Source organism: Equus caballus, chromosome 3, assembly GCF_041296265.1.
Source record: "Equus caballus isolate H_3958 breed thoroughbred chromosome 3, TB-T2T, whole genome shotgun sequence".
Lineage (NCBI taxonomy): Eukaryota > Metazoa > Chordata > Mammalia > Perissodactyla > Equidae > Equus > Equus caballus.
The window spans coordinates 32807582-32830695 of NC_091686.1; the positions used below are offsets into that span (position 1 = coordinate 32807582).

At 52.7% G+C, this 23114-nt stretch overlaps 1 long non-coding RNA gene across 2 annotated transcripts; it reads left to right on the forward strand.

Moving 5' to 3' along the window:
- Positions 1 to 18049: 18049 nt before the first annotated feature.
- On the forward strand, positions 18050 to 21636 carry LOC102148428 (uncharacterized). 2 transcript variants are annotated; one of them, XR_011436949.1, is made up of 5 exons: positions 18050 to 18410; positions 18565 to 18746; positions 18857 to 18933; positions 20657 to 20879; positions 21074 to 21636. It is a non-coding gene; the product is annotated as an uncharacterized lncRNA (long non-coding RNA). The 2 variants fall into 2 exon arrangements; XR_011436948.1 differs by lacking the exon at positions 18050 to 18410 and having other exon boundaries at positions 18440 to 18746.
- The last annotated feature ends 1478 nt before the right edge of the window (positions 21637 to 23114 follow it).

Below are 23114 nucleotides of genomic sequence, written 5' to 3' on the forward strand. Positions count from 1 at the left end.
ACCCCCATTCCAGAGTCAGTCGATAAGGACGAATCCTGTTTGCTGCTGGCCAGGCTCTGTGCGAAGCCCGGGACAGGCAGGTAGGTGCACCCACACTGAGGAAGGCAGATGGTGTTCTAGAAATGATCGACGAACAAAACATAAGCACGAATGTGGTTTCGACCTCATCCCCAGGCCGAGTCCCTGGGAACCGGGCTCCCTGCTCCAGCTGGGTCAGGCTGCTGTTTTTCAGTTCCCCATTGGCGCTCTTTCCCAGGGCTGCTGCCGCCCGACCCAGCTGGAAGCCTGGCCACGGGGCCTGTGGTCCCTCTCCTGCGGCTGGCCCACAGCGGGGGTGGGGCTCTGCGTGCCAGCGCCTGTCCCAACCCAGATGGGGACATGACATGGGCCAGTCTGGCTGTGAGTGTCAGCTCTCTGTGGGCCGTGGGCAGCAGCAGAAGGCAGGGGGCCACAGGCTGCCCACCTGGCCTGGGCTGGGGGCTGTTGTTGTGGGCAAGTCACCAACCCCCTCAACCGCTCTGAACCAATAAGATCTACGGCTGAGGGTCGCTGGGAGGGTCAAACGGGACAAAATGCGTACGCTCCCTCGCACTAGCTGGTGCTCAGACGTGGCCTCCCTTCCACCTCCTGTTGGGACCTGCTCCACCTCCCTCCTGCCCCACGGTCCCCAGCTCCCAGCGGGGGGCCTGTGCTGGGTCCCCTGAGCTCTGCCCGCCCTTCTCTGCAGACACAGAGCTGGGTCACACTCGGAGGGTTCCTGGGAAGTGCGGGTGCCAGCCTTCCATACCCATGCTCCCAGCCCTTGACCGGGACCATGTCCTGTTCCGAAAGGGTTCCCGATCAGAGTGGTGGCCGCGTGGGGACAGGGCAGGCGCTCTTCACTGGAGTCTTTCTGCGCCCTCCTGTCCCAGCCTGCAAATGGCCGGCCGCAGCCACATGGCCTCCTTCTGAAACTCAGGGTGACCCAATTCAGGACCATCACACTCGAGGGAAGTCAAAGGTGAAGGCTCCTCACAGGTGTGAACTCAGAGACAGTGCTTTTTACCGACAAGTTGGAAGCAAGAAATAGCCCTCCATGAGTCCCAGGGACAAGACTCGCCTGCCGCTCTCCCCGAGGCATTTGATGTCTAAGTCTGTTCCTGGACGTCCCCAGCCCGGGCAGGCACATTCACCTCCAGCCCCTCGGAGCATGGACTGCAGAGACCATGAACCCGTCCCCGTTCTGCAGAGGGGCCCGAAGCAGGAGAGGACCTCCCGTGTTCACACTCGGGTCAGGGCAGAGCGGGGACTGGATTCTCTGTCCCAATCCCACTGTATCCCCGAGCAGGGCGGGCACGCAGCCTCTACTCTGCTGTCTCCGGAGTGCGGAAACCCACCAGGAGGCTCGGTGGTCCTGTAGCGCTCCCTGAATCCTCACAGGTGAAGACCAACACTCGGGTGTAGACCCAGCATCGTCCTCGGCCTGTTGGATGGACCAGAGCCACTAGGGAGATCTTGCGCCTCACTTGGGCAACCCCAGGTTCTTAATTCTTCCCCATGATGACAGTTAGGGGTGAGCCGTCACACGTCCCCATCGCCGCGCTTGCTCTGCTGCGCGTGACTTGGAGCTGGCCTTGTCTGGGCTGCCTCACGAGATGCCTTCCTCTTCCTTCCCCTCTTGTCACCGAGGATGTCTTCCACTCCGGTCATAGGCTCCCACCCTCCAAAGCTCGAGGAAACTTTCTGGAAGCTTTCCCTCCCTCCCACTCCTGCCCCATCCCCAGCTGGAACAAATCCTTCTCCCCAGAATCGGGAGGCTGCGCTGTGCTCAGGGGAACATGGGCTGAGCCGGGCTCTCGTCCCAACCCCACCACTCAATAGCGGGGCATCCTGGGAACGTCACTTTGCCTCTTTGCGCCCCATTTTCTCACTTGTCAAAGCAGCTGAGTGTGGAAATGCACCAAGTGTTCTTGTGAGGGTCACAGGGCCCCGGGGCCACGTGGAGAGGGAGCATGAGAATGGAGCAGGAAGCCAGAGCCTCAGAGCCAGCCCAGTCCATCCCTCCCTCGTGTGACTCTGGGAGAATGACTTCACCTCCTGGGATCCAGAATTTCCTAATCCTTCAGCGTGGGGCATCGGAGACTCTAAGGCCCCTTCTGGAAGCTGCAGGGTCTCTTGACGTGTTGGTGAGGAGCTTGGACACCGTAAAGTGTTTCTTACGTGTGATTTCTTTGGTACTGATGACTTACAGGGCTGTGAGTGATCCGTCCGCCGTCCACGTCTGCGGGAGGGATCCCGTCCTGCGCTCTTCGGTACTCTTGGGCACGACGCGACGTAAACTGTGCTCTGTGGTATCAAGGTTCTCAAGTCTGTCTTTGAACTTTTTTTTTTTTTTAAAGATTTTATTTTTTTCCTTTTTCTCCCCAAAGCCCCCCAGTACATAGTTGTATATTCTTCGTTGTGGGTCCTTCTAGTTGTGGCATGTGGGACACCGCCTCAGCGTGGTTTGATGAGCAGTGCCATGTCCGCGCCCAGGATTCGAACCAACGAAACACTGGGCCGCCTGCAGCGGAGCGCGCGAACTTAACCACTCGGCCACGGGGCCAGCCCCATGTCTTTGAACTTTTAATCACCCTGAACAAGTGCTTCGGGGGTGTAGACTTTTTTCTTTCAATTCTAGCACACAGAATTTTAACATATTTTTCTCACGCATGAACAGCCCCTTTCAAAGCTGGCCGCCGTGTGATTTATCCCTCCCAACGGCAGGAAGCTTGGCCAGCTCTAGGCTTCCCTCTTCCCCAGCCTCCGATGCCCGAGGACAAGCCGCCCACCACCAGCACAGCCTCTGTCGAGTCGGCCTGCCCTTGGCTGTGAAGCAGGACCCGGGGTTCCGCTCTCCAGAGTGGAGGTGACCGAGGGATAGGTGGGCGCTCGCCCACGTGATTGATTTTAAAACCGTGACTCGTGCCATTCCGTTTACTGTCGATTGATTCCCCTTCACACAGGAGGAAAAGGCTCACGGGCATCTCGGTGGAACACCCCGGCGTGGATGCAGCTCTTAGGCTGGCTGAGGCAGGACGCTCTCCACTCACTCGCTCTGCTCAGCAGAGGGTGCGGGAGCTTCCTCCACTGCGGTGTCTGGACCGCTAACCTGCGGGGCTTGAAACAGCGGGAAAGCATCCTCTCCCAGTTCTGGAGGCCGAAGTCTGAGGTCAAGGGCAGGGCCTGCTCCCTCTGGGGGCCCTCGGAAAGGGTCTTTCCTGCTCGTCGCTTGTCTTCTGGGCGTCCCTTGGCTGGTAGACGCATCCCGCCAATCTGTCTCTGTCATCACGTGGCCTTCTCCCTGTGTCTGTGTCCAAATGTTCTCTTATAGGGACACCCTAATCCAGCCTGGCCTCGTCTCAACTCGACCACATTCTCAGAGACCCTATTTCCAAAGAAGGTCCACTCACAGACACCAGGGCCCAGGACGTCAGTGCATCTTTTGGAGAGACACACACGGTTAAACCCACGACAAAGAGGAAACTGAGTCCTGTTTTTCTTCTTTTTTGTGGTAATCAATGTAGTTTACAGTCAGAATATGTTAAATTTGGAAGTCCCCTCGAAAAGCACAGCATGGCTTGTTTTATTTATTCAGTTGTTTTTAACCATTCCTGTGACCCCTCACGACCCGCTCCAGGTCTTCCCAGTTGTCATCCGTTGCGTGTGGCCTCTTACTGGCCTTTGCGTGGCTGGAGTTTTAGGAGCACTGTGCCCTCCTCCACCGTTGTCCCCTACAGTGCCCTTCCTCCACTTCCAGGGCTGTGGTTCGTGGACAAAGCGTGAGGCCGGCCTGGGTTCCAGAGCTGGCATTGCCACTGCGAAGGGCACGGGTGTGTGGAGTGAAGCCCACGGGAAACCAGACGCCTGCTCCAGAGTCTTCTCCCAGGAGAGTCACACAGGACACACTTAATTCCCCCAGCAAGAGTTGTGACAACACGTGTGAAGTGCTGTCTGCCAGGGACACATTAGGGACCCAGCGCCCAGGGATCTACTGGGGGGACACGAGCACCCTCTGCTGACACGTACCCCAGTCCCAGACCCCAGGAGGAGAGCAGGTGTTCAGCACCAACCACGCTGTTTGCACAGACAGTTTAGGCCCCAGGAGCCCCTCCTCTCAGTCCTGGGGGTGGTGGGGACCCTCCCTAAGTCCAAGTGCCCAGACGCCAGCCGAGGGCCAGCCTTGGAAGCAGGCTTTGGGGCCAGGCGGCTGAGGCCTGCTGTGTGAGCTCCTCTGCAGGCGACGTGGCCCTGCGTCCTGTCCTCCACCACCGCCTTGGCCTAATTCCAGGTCTTTTCTAAATCAGCTGATTTCTGTGTTGCATTTCACTCTCTTTAGTTCTTTAGGTTGTGGAGATGTGTCTTCGTTGTTCTCAGGCTCCTGACGACTGTGCAGTGACACGGCCCCGTGTGCTGCCCAGGCCTGTTTGTGAAGCGCCATCTCATCCGGGGCTCTGCTTGGCTGCTCCTGGGTGTTGTTACTCCGACTCCTGCACGCACTTGTCCCCGGATGTTTCTGGAGTGGAGAGCACTTTTGTTCTAATAACAAAGCAAAGGGCAGCTGTGGGCAGGAGCCGGGGCTGGAGGGGGTGACTAATGTGCTCTATTTAAGCGGCGTGGCCACCTCCCTCCCCTTCTGAGTGGACAGCCAGCGCTGTGTCTCATCTCACACTGTTGATGCGCCTGTGGGTTTGAAGGTCAAATGTGGTTTAACTCATGTGGTGCGGGAGAGGTGGACAGGGAGGCCAGGCCCTGGGCTGCGTGCCAAGCTTGTGTCTAGTGTGGACCTCGTCTCACAGGTTTGGCACCCACCGTTTGGTGCTGCTTCCAGAAAGCTCCCACTTCTTAATTCCAGAGTGCCGAGAGAAGAATTTGGGGGAGGAGGTCTCATTGCAACGGAAAAGGTTTACCCTGAAAATAAACCCTGCATATCCTTCAGTCCTCCTAGACGGTCAAGAAAGGCCCATAGTCGGCGGTGAAGAATGGCCGAGTCAAGGGCATGACACTCGTCTGACCGGGATTTACTCGCATATCACTGGTTGACGGATTTCCTCTCCTGGCCCAGCAGAGCTCTCACTCGCTCTTCAGACACATTTGACACAGGACACCACTTTCCACCCTGAAGGAGGCCTTACCTGCCAAGGTCGGCATCGCCGAACGTGTTCCTTTAGGCCGTTTGTCTGAATCTCAGTTTTCCCTGGAGCTCCACAGCCCTTTCTCTTTTCTTTAAGGCCTGGCCCTCAGACTTGCTCTTAAGAAAAACAGTTGTCTAGACTCAGGAGCTCCTATTTCTCCACTGACACGACGAACACTATCTGCGGAGGGTCTTGGTCTTCAGCGGTTTTCCTTCTGGGATGCTCTCTCGCTCGCCGGGTCCTCTCCTTCCACAGATATTTCTTGTAGCCCTTCAGTGGGTGAGGCATGCTTGGCCAAGCACCGTAGGGCTTACAAAAACAATCAGACGTGAATCTTGCCCTCACCAAGCCTCGGATGTGTCACCAGAAGTAAAACGTTCAAAATGACCCCACACCCGGGGTCTCAGGAAGGCTAGAAGTAATTCGGGGTGACCTCATGTGGGACAGGGGCCGTTTTATCTGCTAAAGTAGAAACCTGGACTTGGCAGTGTCAGGGCAGGACTTCAAAAATCAGACACCGATTCGAGGGTGCCACCAAACCTGATTGGAAACGTGCGGTGTGCCCAGCGCTGCTCCAGGTGAGCCAGGCAGCCCTGGCTCCTTGCGACGGTTGCAGGGGCGCAGAGTAGGGTTCCCTGAGAAAGACGACAGGCAGTCACAGACGGCCAGATTTTTTCAGTTGAGCTCCGGAGCTGGCCAGCCCGGGAGCTGGGTAGGGAGAATGTTCTGGATCACGGGAGTGACACATGAGAAGGCCTGATGGGGTGGGGGATCTCTAAGGTGCGTGTGAACTCTGAAACACCCTGACAGTTCTACTACAAAGGGAAGATTTGGCAACTTTACAGTTAGCTGAAGGGCACCTGGAAATCCGCTGTTCCAGAAAACCAGTGTGAAGGAGGAAAGGCAAACCATCAGCAAATATTTGTTGGGGGCCTAGATTCCATGCTTAGGGCAGATGAGCGCCCTGAGTCCAAGGTTTGGAGGGAATTGAGGGGGCAGGGAGATGGGGTGCTCAGCTCTGGGTGTGGAGAAGGGGACCAGGAGGGCCAGCGATGCCTGGGGAGCCGGAATTGGCAGGTTCCTGCCGCGAGGGGTGGATGCTGAGCAGACTGGAGGTGTGCTCTGCGCTGAGCAGACGTGCTGGCACGCTGGGCACTCCCAGTGCGCCCGGTGCTGTAGCCCAACTTTTAACAGTGCGCCCTTTTACTCTCAGAGGTGTGTCAGTTGGCACAAGAATGCACAGAACAGCTTCATTCGTGATGGTCAAAACTGGAAACAGTCCAGGTGTCCATCATCGGGGGAGAAGGGACAAACAAACCACAGCATTGCGTCTGATGGATGTTGCTGGGACAGAAAGGGTCAGACCACTGCTCCTCACAGCCACACGGACGAGTCTCAACCTTCGGCTGAGGAGGGGAGCCCCCCCAGGAGCAGGCTTACTGTGGGACTCCGTTTACGTGAAATTCTAGAACTGGCACATCTGCTATGTGGTGGGAAAAAATGAGGACAGTGGTCACTGTGGGGGCGGGGCAGGGATGGAGTAGGAAAAGGCGAGAAGGAACTTTCTGGGTTCATGGTGATGTCTGTATCTTGAGAGGAGTTTGTGTTGCACAGGTATATGCATTTGTCAAAACTCAGCAAACATGCCAGTAAAATTTATGCATTTCAACATTTGTAAATTTTACATTAAAAGAAAAACTGTAAGCAAGCGTTGATAGCCAGGTAACAATGTGTGTACCAAGGTGTTAGGGGAAGTGTACCCATGTCTGCAGCCTGCTTGATAAGGTGTCAAAAGCTAAGAAGGATATATGGGCGGGGAAGGGAGCATCGATGCACAGCTGTGGGATCCAGGGTGGTGAGATGTCTGTGGGGGCATCTAGTGAGGACGTGTCCCTGACAGGGACAATCAATGGGTGGTCACCCCGCGTGTAAAGCCCGCCATCTGTCTTTGGGGCACTGCTCCTGCACCCCCAGCAAGGTTCAGGCTCGGAGAGGGCACACCAACGTTCTGATATGTCCTGAAAGTACCATGCAGACCCTTCTCTGCAAGTCCTCAGCCTGGGCCTGCCGCTGGCCCTTGTCCTGGGCTGCGTCTCCACGTTTAAGAAGCGTGGCAGGTGGGGAGAGCTCGGCAGACGGAGACCTGGCCCATCATTTCCTATTTGTGGTTTTTTAAACTCTGGCAAGTTACCTAACGTCTCTGAGTTTTAGTTTCCTCATGTGTAAAATGGGTCAGCATAACCTCCCTCGCACAGGTTGCCGTGAACAAATAGCGTATGAAAGGCGTTTGGCAGCTTTAATAAAATGCTCCACTTTCCTTTGCTCAGCACCCAGACCAGTGCTGGGCGCGCAGGAAGCTCTCAGTAAATGTCTGCGGCTGAACGGTTGCGCCCTGGGTTTCCACTCAACACGTGTGTCCTCGCACGTCTCCCCGTCCACTCCCACAGAGTGGGTCCTGGCTGCCCCACTGGCCGCCCCGCCGTGCTGCCTCACTCGTGCTCTCAGCCAGCCCTCCATTTTCAAGCATCTTCAATTTCTTCCTTCTATGGACTGTTTCTTCCAAAGAAGAGGCATAATAGAGTGGAAACTTTGCTTGAATTGGAGCAAAAAATAGGGGCTCAGACCTCTAAAAGTTTTTTTTTTTGGTGAGGAAGATTGGCCCCGAGTGACCATCTGTTGCCAATCTTCCTCTTTTTTTTTTCCTCCTCAAAGCCCCAGTACATAGTTGTCTATCCTAGTTGTAGATCCTTCTAGTTCTTCTATGTGAAATACCACCACAGCACGGCTTGATGAGCAGTGCTAGGTCCGCACCCAAGATCCGAACCAGCGAACCCTTGCCAGCTGAAGCGGAGTGTGCAAACTTAACTGCTAGACCATGGGGCCGGCCCCTAAAAGCTTGAACAAAGTATCTAACACACGTGAAGTGCTTGATAGTTGTAAGCCTTCATTTTCAGGCCAGTGTGAGTTCTTATGACTTCGTAATAGTAGTAGTCATAATAATAGCTGAGGTGACGGAGCGCGTCACAGGGGCCTGTGGTTGCCAGTGCTGTTCCCACTTCACAGATGGGGACACTGAAGCTGGGACATTACAGAGCCAGGTTAAAAGGTAGGTCCTCCTGACCCCAAAGCCTGTGCCCTTAACCTCTTGCCTTACTATATCTCAGGGCTTGTGTGCCACTCGGGACCTCTGACTCTTGAGTTACAAGAGGGAGGAAGGACAGCAATCCTTAGCACCAGGATCTGCTGAGGAAGAAGAGAGCAGAGTGTGTGAAGTGCCTCCTCATGGTGCCAGGTGACATGATGCGTGTCCTTGTACTCCCACGTGAGTAGCTCTCTTCTCTGGGAACACCTGCTCCGTCCTTTGCCCACTTATCACTGTGCTCTCGCGCCTTTGGTTGCCAAGTTCCCAGAAGGTGCAGTCCACACCTGCTACCAACTTCCTCTCATCTCCTGTGGGATCATTTGCCGCCTCTCTGCATCTCAGCCCCACACCTGGGACCGTCTCTATGGGAGTGGTTTATTGGAAAGCAAAGTGGGATTTGTCCACAGGAGACGTGAGTTCAAGCTCTAGTTACATCCTCCACTGGTTATGGTCTTGGACAAGCCACTCGACCTCTCCGAGTGTCGCCGTCCTTGTCTGCAGAACAGGGACAATAATAATTCCCACCTCAAAGGATTTCAGTGAGGGTGGATGTCAGAAGGTGACCTGAGCCTGAGGGCATGGCACGCTCTGTCCAGCGCTCGTGTTCCTGGGCCCCCCTGGCGTCCTAGGAGATGTTCTGACTGCACCCAGCTGTGCCAGGCGTCGTCTTACACAGTCCCTGATGCCTTGAGGTCACCTAACACGAACCAACTTAAAGAAAGCCTCCCCTCGCGCTTTCCACGACCAACTTCCCGACCCCTTCCTTCCCCGCGTCCTACTCGTCCACCTGAATGCACCAGGTTCCATCACTTTTCCTCCAAAACGTCCTAAAAGAATTCAAAGCCTCACTTTTCTTTCCCTTCTTGCAGCATCCTCAATGCTGTCCCGCTCCACCCATCCTTCGGGACTATTTCAGCCCTTCCGGCCGAGTTCTTGCTTCTGACCCCACCACACCCGAATTCTGCAGCTACCAGCAGACGGATCCTCCTCCCACAGCCTGCTTTTGTCCCACCACCTCCCTGGGCAGGAATCTTCACTAGCTCCCCATTGAATGACATCCAAACCCAGCCTAGCACACAGGGATCTCCACACCACGGCCTCAGCTGACCGACCCTTTTAATTCCATCGCTTAAAAACAATCTTGCTGAAGCCTGGAAGCACCGCACTGCCTTTCAGTGGGTGGATGGCTAAGTGACCTGTGTACATCCAGACAACAGGATGTGACTGAGCACTCAAAAGAAACGAGCTGCCAGGCCCTGAAAAGACGTGGAGGGAACTTAAATGCACTTCCTAAGTGAAAGAAGCTGGTCTGAAAGGCTGCATGCTGTGGGATGCCACCTTTACGGCATTCTGGAAAATCAAAACTATGGAGATGGTAACAATGTTGGTGGCTGCCAGGGGCTGGGTTTGGGGAGGAATGAATGGGCAGAGCTGGAGGATTTTTAGGCAGTGAAACTTCCCCATATGATCTAGTAGGGGAGGAAGACAGATCCTCTACCCTCTGGGTCCTTCTGACTGGACACCGAATTAAATTCATATGAGGCAGAATAACAGGAGAAAATCAAACAAAGCTTTGTAATATGTATACATGGGAGAGGCTCAGGCAAGCTGAGCAACTCGCCAAAATGGCGGAAGCCACCACCTTAAATACCCTCCTCGGCTAAAGACAAAGGAGGATGTTGGGGGTGGGGGAGTCAGTTATGGGAGATTACCAGAAAAGCACAGCAAACAAGGGTAAGGTTATTATGCAGATTTAAGTCCTTGCCTTCAGCATTGATAAGAGTTTCTAGAGATAAGGTCATCCCCCCTCTTCCTGGTGCAGAGAGGGAGACACCTTTACAGATGGAGATTTCCTTTACAATGTAAATGTCTCTTAACAAAGGGTAACTTCTACTTTTCAGAGCTTCTCCCATGTCAGCAGTTTTTAACAGTAACCAGCCCAAAATAATCCTCATGCCAAAGAGACACATTTTGGGGTGGCCAGTTCTGATCCCCCATAGCCCTATCTTGGTGGATCCATGTCCTTATATATTTGTCCAAACCCACAGAGTGTGCACCAGCAAGAGTGAACCCGAATGTAAACCCCAGGTGACGCCGGGTGATGATGATGTGTCCGCCTGGGCTCATCCAGGGTAAGAAATGCACCAGGCGGCTGGGGATGTTGGGGGCTGGGCTCTGCCCGTGTGGGGCATATGGGAGCTCTCTGTACCTTCCCTCTCCATTTTGCTGTGAACCTAAAGCTGCTCTAAAAAGTAAAATCTTGAAAAGACAATTGAAGTAACACAATTGTAGAAGAGTTAGAAATATAAATAAACAGCTACCCACAGTTCCACCACCCAGAGATGATCGCTGTTGGTCATTTTGCTGAATCAGCTCTCAGAACTTTCCCATGCTTACAAACGGCCATCTCAATGCATGTTTATTTTGTTTTATTTTTTTTGTGAAGAACACTGGCCCAGAGCTAACATCTTTTGCCAATCTTCCTCTTTTTGTTTGAGGAAGATTGCCGCTGAGCTAACATCTACGCCCATCTCCCTCTACTTTAGGTGGGACGCCGAAATAGCACGGCTTGACGAGCGGTGCTAGATCTGCACCAGGGATCCGAACCTGCGAACCCAGGCCATCGAGGCAGAGTGCACGAACTTAACCGCTTCGCCACTAGCTGGCCCTTGCATGTTTATTTTAATCAGAGAGAGACTGTAGCACGGCCTCCGGGTGGGAGCCTCCTTTCCCCTCTGTGATGCATCCTGGGCTTCAAGGGGTTAGCCCTCCAGTGAGTGGATGCCCCTAACTCGCTGAATTACCTCCTCTCCCTGCATTTATGGTGTGCCTTCTGTTTACTGCCCTTTCTGTTTTCTTCTTTTCCTTGACCTTTCACTTTACGTTTCATTCATCAAGTTTTTATAGCCTCTCTGCCCACTTCTCCTGATTTCTTTAAATGCTGGTTTGGAAGATACAGATGGTGTTCCTATTCTTTTAGCAGGCACCCTTAACTTCCCCTTTTTATTGTGTCAAAGTTTACAGAAAAATGCATAAAATACACAGTGCCAGCTGACTCGTTTCTGGGAAGCATGCCCCTCCAAACAGCCCTCCCTCCCCCTCACAGCCCTCCCTCCTCAACACAGCCCTCCCCATCACAGCCCTCCCTCTCCATCACAGCCCTCACTCCATCACAGCCCTCCCTCTCCATCACAGCCCTCCCTCCCCATCACAGCCCTCTCCATCACAGCCCTCCCTCTCCATCACAGCCCTCCCTCCCCATCACAGCCCTCTCCATCACAGCCCTCCCTCCCCATCACAGCCCTCCCTCCCCATCACAGCCCTCCCTCCATCACAGCCCTCCCTCCCCATCACAGCCCTCTCCATCACAGCCCTCCCTCCCCATCACAGCCCTCCCTCCATCACAGCCCTCCCTCCCCATTGCAGCCCTCCCTCCATCACAGCCCTCCCTCCCCATCACAGCCCTCTCCATCACAGCCCTCCCTCCATCACAGCCCTCCCTCCCCATCACAGCCCTCCCTCCATCACAGCCCTCCCCATCACAGCCCTCCCTCCATCACAGCCCTCCCTCCCTCCATCAGAGCCCTCCCTCCATCACAGCCCTCCCTCCCCATCACAGCCCTCCCTCCATCACAGCCCTCCCTCCCCATCACAGCCCTCCCTCCATCACAGCCCTCCCTCCATCACAGCCCTCCCTCCTCAAAACAGCCCTCCCTCCCCATCACAGCCCTCTCCATCACAGCCCTCCCTCCCCATCACAGCCCTCCCTCCCCATCACAGCCCTCTCCATCACAGCCCTCCCTCCCCATCACAGCCCTCCCCATCACAGCCCTCCCTCCATCACAGCCCTCTCCATCACAGCCCTCCCTCCCCATCACAGCCCTCTCCATCACAGCCCTCCCTCCCCATCGCAGCCCTCCCTCCATCACAGCCCTCTCCATCACAGCCCTCCCTCCCCATCACAGCCCTCCCTCCATCACAGCCCTCCCTCCCTCCATCACAGCCCTCCCTCCATCACAGCCCTCCCTCCATCACAGCCCTCCCTCCCTCCATCACAGCCCTCCCTCCATCACAGCCCTCCCTCCCCATCACAGCCCTCCCTCCATCACAGCCCTCCCTCCATCACAGCCCTCCCTCCCCATCACAGCCCTCCCTCCATCACAGCCCTCCCTCCCCATCGCAGCCCTCCCTCCCCAGAGCAGCCCTCCTTCCCCCTCATGGTCTTCCCTCCCCAGAGCAGCCACTGTCCTGGCCGATGGTCATCAGATCCCCACTTTGCCTTCTGCTTCCATCACCTATGTGTGTGTCCCTAAACGTTATGGTTTAGTTTGTTTGTTTCCCAATTGATATTGGTGGAACCGTATGATATGCATTTTTATTTTTGGGGTGGGTGGACTGGCTCCTTTCACTCAACACTTTATTAAAGATTTATCTACGTTGTGTGTAGCCATAGGCTGTTCATCTTCATTACTGTATATTGTTCCTTTGAATGAATAGCCGCAATTTATTTATCCATTCCAATGTTGATGGACGTTTGTTTTTTCCCCCCAGACTTTGGAAATTACCAGCAATACTGCTATATATACATATTTTACACGGATTCTGGTGTTTGTGTTTCTGTCGGGTGTATACTAGATGTGGAATTGTGTGTCATAGGGTATACATAATTGTAGCTCATTGTGGTTTTAACTTGTAGTTCTCGATTGCTAATGAGGTTGAGCATGTTTTCACATGTTTATTGGCCTTCTGGATTTCTTGTGAAAAATGTCCTCAAATTTTTCAGTTATATTATCTCTTTTTTTTTTTTGAGGAAGATTATACCCGAGCTAACTACTGCCAATCCTCTTTTTGCTGAGGAAGCCTGGCCCTGAGCTAACATCTGTGCCCATCTTCCTCCACTTTATACGTAGGACGCCTATCACAGCATGGCTTTCGCCAAGCAGTGCCTTGTCCACACCCGGGATCCGAACCAGCAAACCCTGGGCCGCCTAGAAGCGGAATGTGTGCACTTAGCCGCTGCACCGCTGCACCACCTCTGTCATTTTCTTATTGATTTGTAGGAGATCTTTACATATTTTGGATAAGAACCAGTTGTTTGGTACATGTGTTATAAATATCTTCTCTCACTCTGTGGATTGCCGTTTCACCTTTTTAATGACATCTTTTGATAAATAGAAGTTTTAAATTTTAGTAGAGTTGAATTTATCAATTTTTCCCTTTATGGTTAATGACTTATTTTTGTCTTAAGAAAACTTTCCCTACTCCAACTTTATGCAGCGAGATTCCTACATTAATTCTAAAGACTTTACAGTGTTGCCTTCACATGCAGGCCTATAATGCACATGCAATTGAGTTTTACATATGGTGTGAGTAGGGGCCCAATCTCATTTTTTTCCCATAGGGGTGCCCAATTCTCCCAACATTCTTATTAAAGCAGACACAATCGAATAATATCTTCAAAAAGGTGAGCAAAAATAACTGTCAAGCTAAAATCTAAACCCAGCTAAAGTGTCACTCAAGAGTGATTGCGAAACAAGGACATTTCAGATGAAGACAAAGAGAGGTTTGCCACTGGTGATGTGCACTGAGGAGTTTAGGGGCTATATTCGGGAAGGAAGGAATTGAATACAAATGCGAGGTCTACCCGAATCTCGGCTTGCTCCAGTAGGGGCCCCTTTTCCTTACTTTTTTTGAGGTTGTGACAAGTGTTCAAACAGAACCTGATGGACAGGCCCCAAGTGGAGCCCGTGGTGGACCCCAGGGTTTGGTATGATCGACCCTCAGTGTTATTTTCGTCCCTCGGCTGGGCTTAGGGTCACTGGCTTAGGCACAGAACCTCTGCTGAAGCAAGGTTTTGTTTACCTTCACAAATTTAGGAAACCAGGGGGAACCTGCTTGTTCATGTCCTCCTAAGTGGTGGGGAGAAGCTTTTACAAGAAATAACTTTTTCAGCAAGTCCAGTGTATTTTTTTAACCTCTCTCTTTTTTTTTCCCTGCAATTGTGACATGTCTACATAAAATTGGCCACAGGAAGGAAGTCCTGTTCACGAAGTTATTTTCTGAACATCCCCCTACACTCTAGATTTCACAACATGCATACATTTAGGTGGAGGGACCAAGACTTCGTGCCCTCAATGGCAGCTGTAATTTGGGAGTCAAACGCCATCAGGGAGCATTGATAGCTTCTGTGTGATCCCCTCGTATAGACAAGAAAAGGTCAGAATCGAAGGAGGAATGAAATATTTACTTTAAAGAAAGAGACTTTCAGAACGGAGAGTCTGAACACTTCTGGAAATAAGCCTGAAGTCAGAGGTCAACTCAGCGAGATTCTACAACGGGGAAGTTGAGAGTTTAGAGAAGGACCAGGAAAAAAATAGAATGACCCAGCCACTGGGAGGTGCCAGTGACCCTGGACTGCTGTTCTTAAAAGGCCCCTCTCGCTTAGTCGTGGAGCCCAGGGCCATCGCTTTGTGGCCCGAGGAACGTGCAGCCTACACTGGCCTCTGCATGGCAACTCGCTACGACGTTTGCACTCGTTCATCTAAAGCGAGGGAGGGCCACCCTCCTACGTCCTCTTCCGTCCTGCCTCTGTGAACTGCACAGAGTTTGCATCAAGCCCTTCTAGACGTAAAGCCTAATGGTGTAAGGCGTAGGCACGGTTGAAATCAGCTGACTTCTCGTCCTCGGCTCCCTATCATCTTTCTTTCCCTTTCCTGTTGGAGGTGGTCATCTCCATGCGCCTCTGTGTTGAAGTATGCAGATTATAAGCACCATGTTCAGTGCCTGCTGGCACCGATTGCTTCACACATCTCATTGAATCTTTGCAACAGGTCTTTAAGCTGCTTATTTCTATCTGCGGTTGCAAAGGAGGACACAGGCTCATGGCAGCCACAGGGACTTTTGGGGAAGGGCCTGTGCCAGTGTGATAGAGGCAGGACATGAGCGCAGGTCTGGAGCTCACTTGTCTCGGGGACCGCACCCCATGCTTCTGAGAGCACAGCTGGAGGGGACTCGCTGCCCTCCTGGTCAGCGTCTTTGGCCTGGGACAGACTCTGGCCACAGGAGGCCTACTCCCTCTGCAGTGTCGCTCTCGGGGGCCCGGCCCCCTCACCACTGCTTTATTTATTAATGTGGCTTCAGAGCGTTAGGGCCCCAGACTGTCTAGTCCACACTCGTGCTTTAGACGAGGAAACAGATGCACCCAAGAGGAATAAATGGACTAGAGGGATGTATCAGACAGCGTTGCTGCCCCGACTCAGCGGCTTAAAACAGCGAAGGCTGATCGTTCCTCACGATTCCGAGGGTGGACCGGCCGGCTCTTCAGTCGATCTCCCCTGGCTCTTTAGTGCAGCGGTCCACCCAGCTGGGCGGCCTTTCATCCTGGGTCTGCAACCCTGGTGAGAGGGCTCCAAGAGGGCCAAAGTAGGAGCTGCCTCACCTTGGAAGTTGCAAGTCACTCCTGCTCCATTCTGTCCAGAGGCAAGGAGGAGCCAACTGACTCTGCTTCTTGATGGGAGGAGCAGCAAAGCCACATGACCAAGGGGGGAGAATATGGGCAGCATGGTTCACGGGCGTGGGTGGTCGTTATTGTAACAATCTACCCGCATGACGTGGCCCACTCCTGCTGGAGGCAGAGCTTGGGCCCAGGACTCCTGATTTTGTTCTTTTCTATGACAGCATGCTGTTCTGACATCCCACGGGACTTTCTAGAATCCCACAGATTTTCCAGGAGTCTCCTTAATTGACCAACAGGCTGCTGGCTCTGACGAGCATCAGGGAGAGAGGTCGTGTGTCCACCCCTCCTCTCATGACTGTGCTGAGCAGCGTCGAGTCCCTGATGACCCCGGTGTGCAGCCACTGCCCATACCCTTCCTCCATAGTGTCCCAGGATGGGGGGATGCTAAGGCAGCTCTCCCTGAGGGGCTCAGGTGATCCAGTAGGGTCAGGGAAGAAAAGATTAGACCCCGTTTATGTTTCCATTTGCCTAAGAAAGAAATGAACTTTGCTAATGTTTCTAAGTGGAGAGACACCGGCGCCCTCCCTTGAGCCTGACGTCAGGTGTCCTGACTCCTGTAGGGACAGAGAAGACGTGGGGGAGGAGGGGACACTCCATAACCCAGCCACACGGGCAGTGGCACATTGAGACACGTGGCTCTGAAAATGCAGTGGGCAAACCATAAACTATTTCCCATCTGTGCGTCTAAAACTCTGGAAGCCACGTATTCCGTATGCTACACGGTAGCATTGTATCCTGTTTAATCTGGACGGTGAGCAGCGTGAGAGCACGCACTGCCTTCTTCTTCTTTGTGTCCTGGGTCTGTCTAGGGCCCGGCTCGGAGCTCGTAGGAACTCAGAGTCTTTTGTGGCTGAGTCAAGTTCTGTCCTAACTGTTCACTGTGTGCTGAGCTCCTCGTGGGGGGCGCCCCATGGAACCTGTTATGAAATATTCCCAGAGGCACGGAGGGTGACTTCTGTAACCCTAGGACAGTTATCCTTGGGTGCTTGGCTCTCTCCAGTCTTTATCTTGTCTCGGGAGGCTGTTGGGTCATTGACACAAGGTGGGGTCTTGGATGAACCACTCCTGTCGTTAGGGGCTGGGACAGCCTTTTTCCAGATTGTCCTGTTCCAGCGGCCTGAGGAGTGTCTTGCTGGACTCCCGCCAGGAGTTAGAAGCCTTCTCAACTGTCGGTGTGCTTCCTGTTTGCACATTTGATTTGGTGCCTAGTGTATGTCGTCTTGCCGCCTTGTCATATTACCTCATTTCCCTTTTATAGTTGCTTGTCATTCAAGGAATGGATTGGAGCAGAAGGCATTTAAGGTCCTGTACTAGTGTCCTGTGGCTGCTGCAACAAATGACCACAAACGTGGTGGCCTCAAACAACACAAATTCGTTCTCTTACATTCTGGAGGTCTGACCCAGCTCTCACTGGGCTAACGTCAAGGTGTCGGCAGGGCTGGTTCATTTCTGGAAGGAGCGTCCGTTTCCTTGCCTTTTCCAGCTTCTGGGGGACATCCGCATTCCTTGGCTTGTGGCCCCTTCTTCCATCTTGAAAGCCAGCAGCCCAGCAGCGTCCAATCCCTCTCTGACTCTGCTCCTGCCCTCACATCTCCTTCTCTGACTCTGACCCTCCCGCCTCCCTCTTACAAGGACCCTGCGATGACAGTGGACTCGCCTGGATTGTCCCGGCTGCCCTTCCCGCCTCAAGAGCCTGAGCTTAGTCACATCTCTGTCTCTCTCTCCTTCTCCCCCTCCTTCTCTCTCTCTTCCTACGCTACTCCTTGGTTCTTTCCTTCACGGGATCAGCACAGTTTGTAATCCTGCGTGTACAGGTTTCAAGTCTGTCTCCCCCACTGTTTGAGAAGCTCGTCTCCTTGTTCACGGCTATATTCCCAGGATCTAGAGAAATGCCGGTAGAATTATGCTCGAGTTGAAAATTTCCCTCTGACGCATTCCCGTCCATTTGCAGGCCATGGGCCTGTCAATCAGAGGGGAAGAGATGCCCACACCACGTTCTAGCCCCGCGGCTTCCCGGCCAGCCTCGGGGTAGCATGCTTAGGCAAGCGTCGTGGCCGCCTTGTGTGATGTCATGCTGTGGGCAGCGCTGGGCCTGGTGGGCTTGGGGCAAGGGAAGTCACCCCTGCGTGAAGATCCTGTTTGCAAGGGGACCTCAGCTCTGGTCTCAGAGGCTGGGCACCTTCTCTTCCGGCTGCTTCTCTTTTCTCGGTGAAACAGGAACAAGATCGAGGGAGGCTGGAGGCTTGAGGAGAGTGAGATAGCTGTCCAGGAGAGAGGAAAAGGACAGAGAGATGGGGACAGTCACCGGGTAGCAAGAAGGGTTGCGGAGTGTCAAGGGAAGGCTGCAGAGTGTGGTCGGCCAGCAGGCTGCTGCCCTCCCTGCTGCCCCTGAGGCTGGGCGTGGTGTTGAGAAAGCAGAGGGCGGGCGGCACTGAGCCAGGCTCCGTGTTTGCCGAGCAGTGACACTGTGGGGACAGCTCCCCTTCCATTTCTGCAGAGTGGGTGGGACCTCCTGCTGCAGAGTGGGAGTGGCCGGTGCAGAAGTGGGAGTGGAGCTCGAGTACAGCCAGACCTCCAGAACATTCTCACCAGAACCCAGGTGAGAAACCACAGTGTACTTTCCTTCAAGGCTGCCCTTCACTTTAATCTGATCTCATGCAACACGTGGAAGGAGGGGAGGGGCAGGTGGGGGGTGGGCGTGGACATCGACGGCCCCTGTCCTGGACAGTGCCCACCGACACTGTCTGTCCCAGACCTGATCCCCCGACCGGGAACTACTGTCTGAGCAGAGACTCTGCACACACACTCCTCACCTTGAAGGCAGAGTTTTGTCACCATCTCTTTCGTGCTTATGGCGCAAGTGGCTACCGCTGCCCAACAGATGGAGTTCACGGACGTCCGGGTCCTGGAGAAACGTATGTGCTGGCTGTGACAGGTCAGTGGAGGCAGGAACACAGCAATCGATGACATTTAACAAGCTCAGAAGTTATTTCCCCCGCAGACCTAAGGATTATGACCAAGTCTGGTTTGTCTTTACCCCTGAAGACAGGCAGTGGGAAAAAACCAGGCCCAAGAGCTTTGAAGACCAAGTTTCTGTCTGTGCTGTGGGCTGCTCCTGACAGGTATGTTCTTGATGCCCTTTATGGACCGCATCTGTGACTCAGGCAGCCCGAGGGACTCCCCCAGCTGCCTGCTGTGGCGGGTCCCGCTGATGGGAAGTGGCACCCAGTAATTCAGTTTCCTTTCACCTCAGTTTCTTCTGAAACCCGTTCCTCTGATATTTAAAGCTGGGTCAGGAAAGGCCCTTCCTCAGAAGTTCTGCTGCTCTCCTGAGGGCCTGGGCATTGGCAGACAAAGCATGGGCGTCCTTGAGCCAGAAGATCCCCGGCTGGTGCTGAGGAAACTTGGGTGATGCCCAGCAGGCAGGCCTAGGCTGCTCCTTGCTGGGTGGCACTCACCCAGGGACAATAGCACTTAGTCATTTTAGACTCTGTGCTGGGGATGCTCTCACGTGGGAGAGCTCTTGTCTCTGCCACCATCCCCTGGATCCCTGATGGAGGTTCTGGGCTCCAGAACTGGGACAAAGGGGTGACTTTGTTTTGGGGGCAGATTTGCAGGTTGTGGAGTGGAGAGAGAGGGGAGCGGAGGGGAAGAGATCTAGAGGCTGAAGAAAGAGGAAGAAACGTAACTCGGTGGTTCTTAACTGGGAGTGGCTGTGCCCACCAGCGGAGGGTGATGTCTGGAGACAGATCGATCTAGTCGTCACAACAGGGGGAGGAGGTGCTACTGGCCTCTCGTGGGTAGGATGCGGCTGAGCACCCCACAGTGCCCAGGACAGCCCACCATAGGGAATGGCCCGGCTGCAAATGTCAGCAGAAGCCCTCACGTAATTCAAAGGACTGGCTGAGGGTGGGGGGACAGGGAGCCCAGCCGACCAAGCTGGTCTCCAGCCAGGTTCTACAGGAAAAGTACTCATTTGCCTGGGAACTTCTCCAGTGGAAAAAGCTCCATTTTGTTTCCTCAGGCTGCACTAGTATCGTGATGTGGCCTCTGGGCCAGTTGTGAGAATGGAAAAGTTTATGTTCGGGCTCGGGGCTCCAATTTTGATCTTCTCCCTACGAAGCATCCTTTTAGATTTCCTCTCATCCAAGCAGGAGAGGGCCTTGGTACCAAAGACTGTACGTCCCAGACCGCCTCCCTTTCGATAACCGCTGTCTAACCTTTCCTCTGGTGGTGACATAGTGGCTTGTGCAGCTTTAGGAGGTTCCAGGTACCTGGGCGCGGTGGGCGGCGCTATTGACAAGGGCTCCCTGGGTGCTGGTAGCTGCTCGCGCCAGCCGGGCCTTGCTGTTTGCATTCTTGCTAACTCAGCTCTCACTACTGAGGGTGGCATCTTGCTGGCCAGAAACTGTCCTTTGAGGGCTCGACCCCACGCGGGCTGCTTTCCAGCTTTGCATGGAGCTGGTGGGAGTGGAGCACAGAGGAACTGGGTGGCCCCTCTGCCTTGCCTGACTTCTGCCTGTCTAGGAGGAATGTGAGGATCTGGCCCTAAGTGGTGAGGAAGAGAAGCTGGAGCAGGAGCGATCAGTGAGGGAGAGCGCGGTCTGGGCATTCCAGGAAGCACGTGGACCAGGACTCAATGGGTGTGGGCATTTGTGGGGAAGAGCGAAGAAGCCCTGACATCTTAGTGAGGCTGGAGTAGTCGAGTCATGGCAATAGCCCTCTCCTGCTGGGCTGGGTGACAGGGGGCAATGCAGTTCACAGGGGACAAACAGTGAGGGGAAGGTGCTGGGCCCAGTCTTGGGGTGCACCAACTATTTCTGAGGGCAGGTGGTTCTTTCCTAGGAGCTGACATCTGAGCTATGCACCAGGCACTGGCATTTCCTTCTCCCTTCCACCCGTGTCATCCTGTGATGGGTCCAGGGAAGACCCTTCTCTCTTCAAGACTACCCTTGATGTAAATTTTAGCCAGGTGTCACCTGAAGCGGAAGGATGAGGGTCGGTATGAGCATACACAGACGGCTGAGGCTACAAGTTCGAGATGTCCACTGGGGCCGCAGTTTGGAAAGTACGTGCTGACATGGCAGCTGAGAACCAAAACCCCTTCTGAGCCTGTGGTCAAACCCTCCTAATAAGAAGAGAAACCGAGAGTCTCAGGCCGCGTGCTGGGAGAGCCGCACGGTCGGGCAAGGGGCTGGGGGTGGGGGAGGCGCCAGGAAAACTCTGAAAATTCTGCACCCTGTTTTGCTTTCACTCACCTAGATTTAGAAGAATCCTCTGGCAAAATGAAACTGAACTCTTACTTCCCCACTGATGGTCTCCCGGTGACGGCATAGACACTCTTGTCCTTGGTGATAGATCTGGATGCTTTGGGTGTCGGCTTTGTCAAGGTTTAATTTATGTACAATAAAATCCACCAATTTGAAGTGTACCATTTAATGAGTTTTGACAAATGTGTACAGTCCTGCAGCCACCACGATCATGACATAAACCATTTCCATCGTCCCAACAGTTCCCTCATCTCTCTCTGGGTAATCTCCTCCTTCCACCCCCAGCTCCCGGCAACCCCCGAGCTGCTTTCCAGCACTGTGGTTTGGCTTTTTTTTTTTATGAATTGTATGTGCGTAGAATCTTACAGCATGTGGTCCTTTATGTCTGGCTTTTGAAACTTAATGGAGTGCTTTTACGAGTCCTCCACACTGTTGTGTTTCAGTTGCCTGTTCGGTGTGGAGACATGACAATTTGTTTGACCATTCACCAGTTCCTGGATGTCTGGGTTGTTTCCAGTGTTTGGAGACACCGAATAAAGCTGCTATAAACATTCATTTACAGGTATTAACGTGGACATATGTTTTCTATTTTTGTGGTAAATACCTATAAGTGGAATTACTGGGGCATATGGTAAGTTTATGTTTAACTTTTTAAGGAACTGCCAAACTATTTTCTGAAGTGGCTGCACCATTTTGCATTCCACCAGCAATGTCTGTGAGTTCCAGTTGCTCTATATCCTGGTCAGCACTTGGTATTGTCAGTCTTATGATTTTAACCATTCTAGTGACCATATAGGGGTATCACTTTGTGGTTTTAATTTGTATTTCCCTCGTGACCCATGGTGTTTTCATGTGCTTATTTGCCATCTGTATATCTTCTTTGATGAAATGTGTGTTTAGGTCGTTTGACCATTTTTAAAAACTGAGTTGTTTGTATCCTTATTATTGAGTTGCAAGAGTTCTTTACATATTCTGGATATAAGTCTTTTGTCAGATATATTTTTTGCAACTATTTTTTTGTGGCTTGCCTTTTCATTTTCTTAACACTGTTATTTGAAGAACAAAATTTTAAAAATTTTGATAAAGTCTAATTTATCAAATATTTACTTTATAGTTTGTGCTCTCTTGTGTCCTTTTGAAGAAATCTTTGCCTAATCCAAGGTCACTTAGATTTTCTCCTGTTTCCTTCTAGAAGTTTTATAGTTTTTTTGTTTTTTGTTAAAGATTGGCACCTGAGCTAACTCTTGCCAATCTTCTTCTTTTTTTTTTTTTAATTGCTTTTTCTCCCCAAATCCCCCCAGTACATAGTTGTGTATTTTTAGTTGTGGGTCCTTCTAGTTGTGGCATGTGGGACACCGCCTCAGCGTGGCCTGATAAGCGGTGCCGTGTCCATGCCCAGGATCCAAACCAGCGAAACCTTGGGCCACCAAAGTGGAGCACGTGAACTTAACCACTCAGCCACGGGGCCAGCCCCTACAGTTTTAGCTTCTACATTTATGTCTTAGATATATTTTGAGTTCATTTTTGTATGTGATGTAAGAATCATGGTTCATTTTCTTTTCTGTATGGAAGCCCAATTGTTCAATTGTTGGGACAACACAGTTGAAAAGGTGATTCTTTCCTCAGTGAGCTGCCCTGGCACCTTTGTAGAAAGGCAATTGGCCATTTATATGCGGATCTATTTCTAGACTCTATTCTGTTCTGATTTTATCTGAAAAAGTAAGATTAAAGGACAGTGCCTCTCATGAAAGCACTTTCATACTTTATCAAATAACATATTTATCTGGGATGCCAATTAGAACATTTCTGTTCCCTCTGAAGACTATAGTCTATTTTTGTGCAAATGTGTAATGTGCTTTGGCCAAAAGTGTTAATAGTTAAGCCTAACTTAAATATTGTAACTTATGGACACAAATAGTCAAAATGTTCTAATGCCTTTTGAGAATGGATGTAACAATCTGAAATATATACCTCGCACCTCTTTCTGCCCTTTTCTCTCTTATTTATACAACTCCCAGGTCAATGAGTGTCCA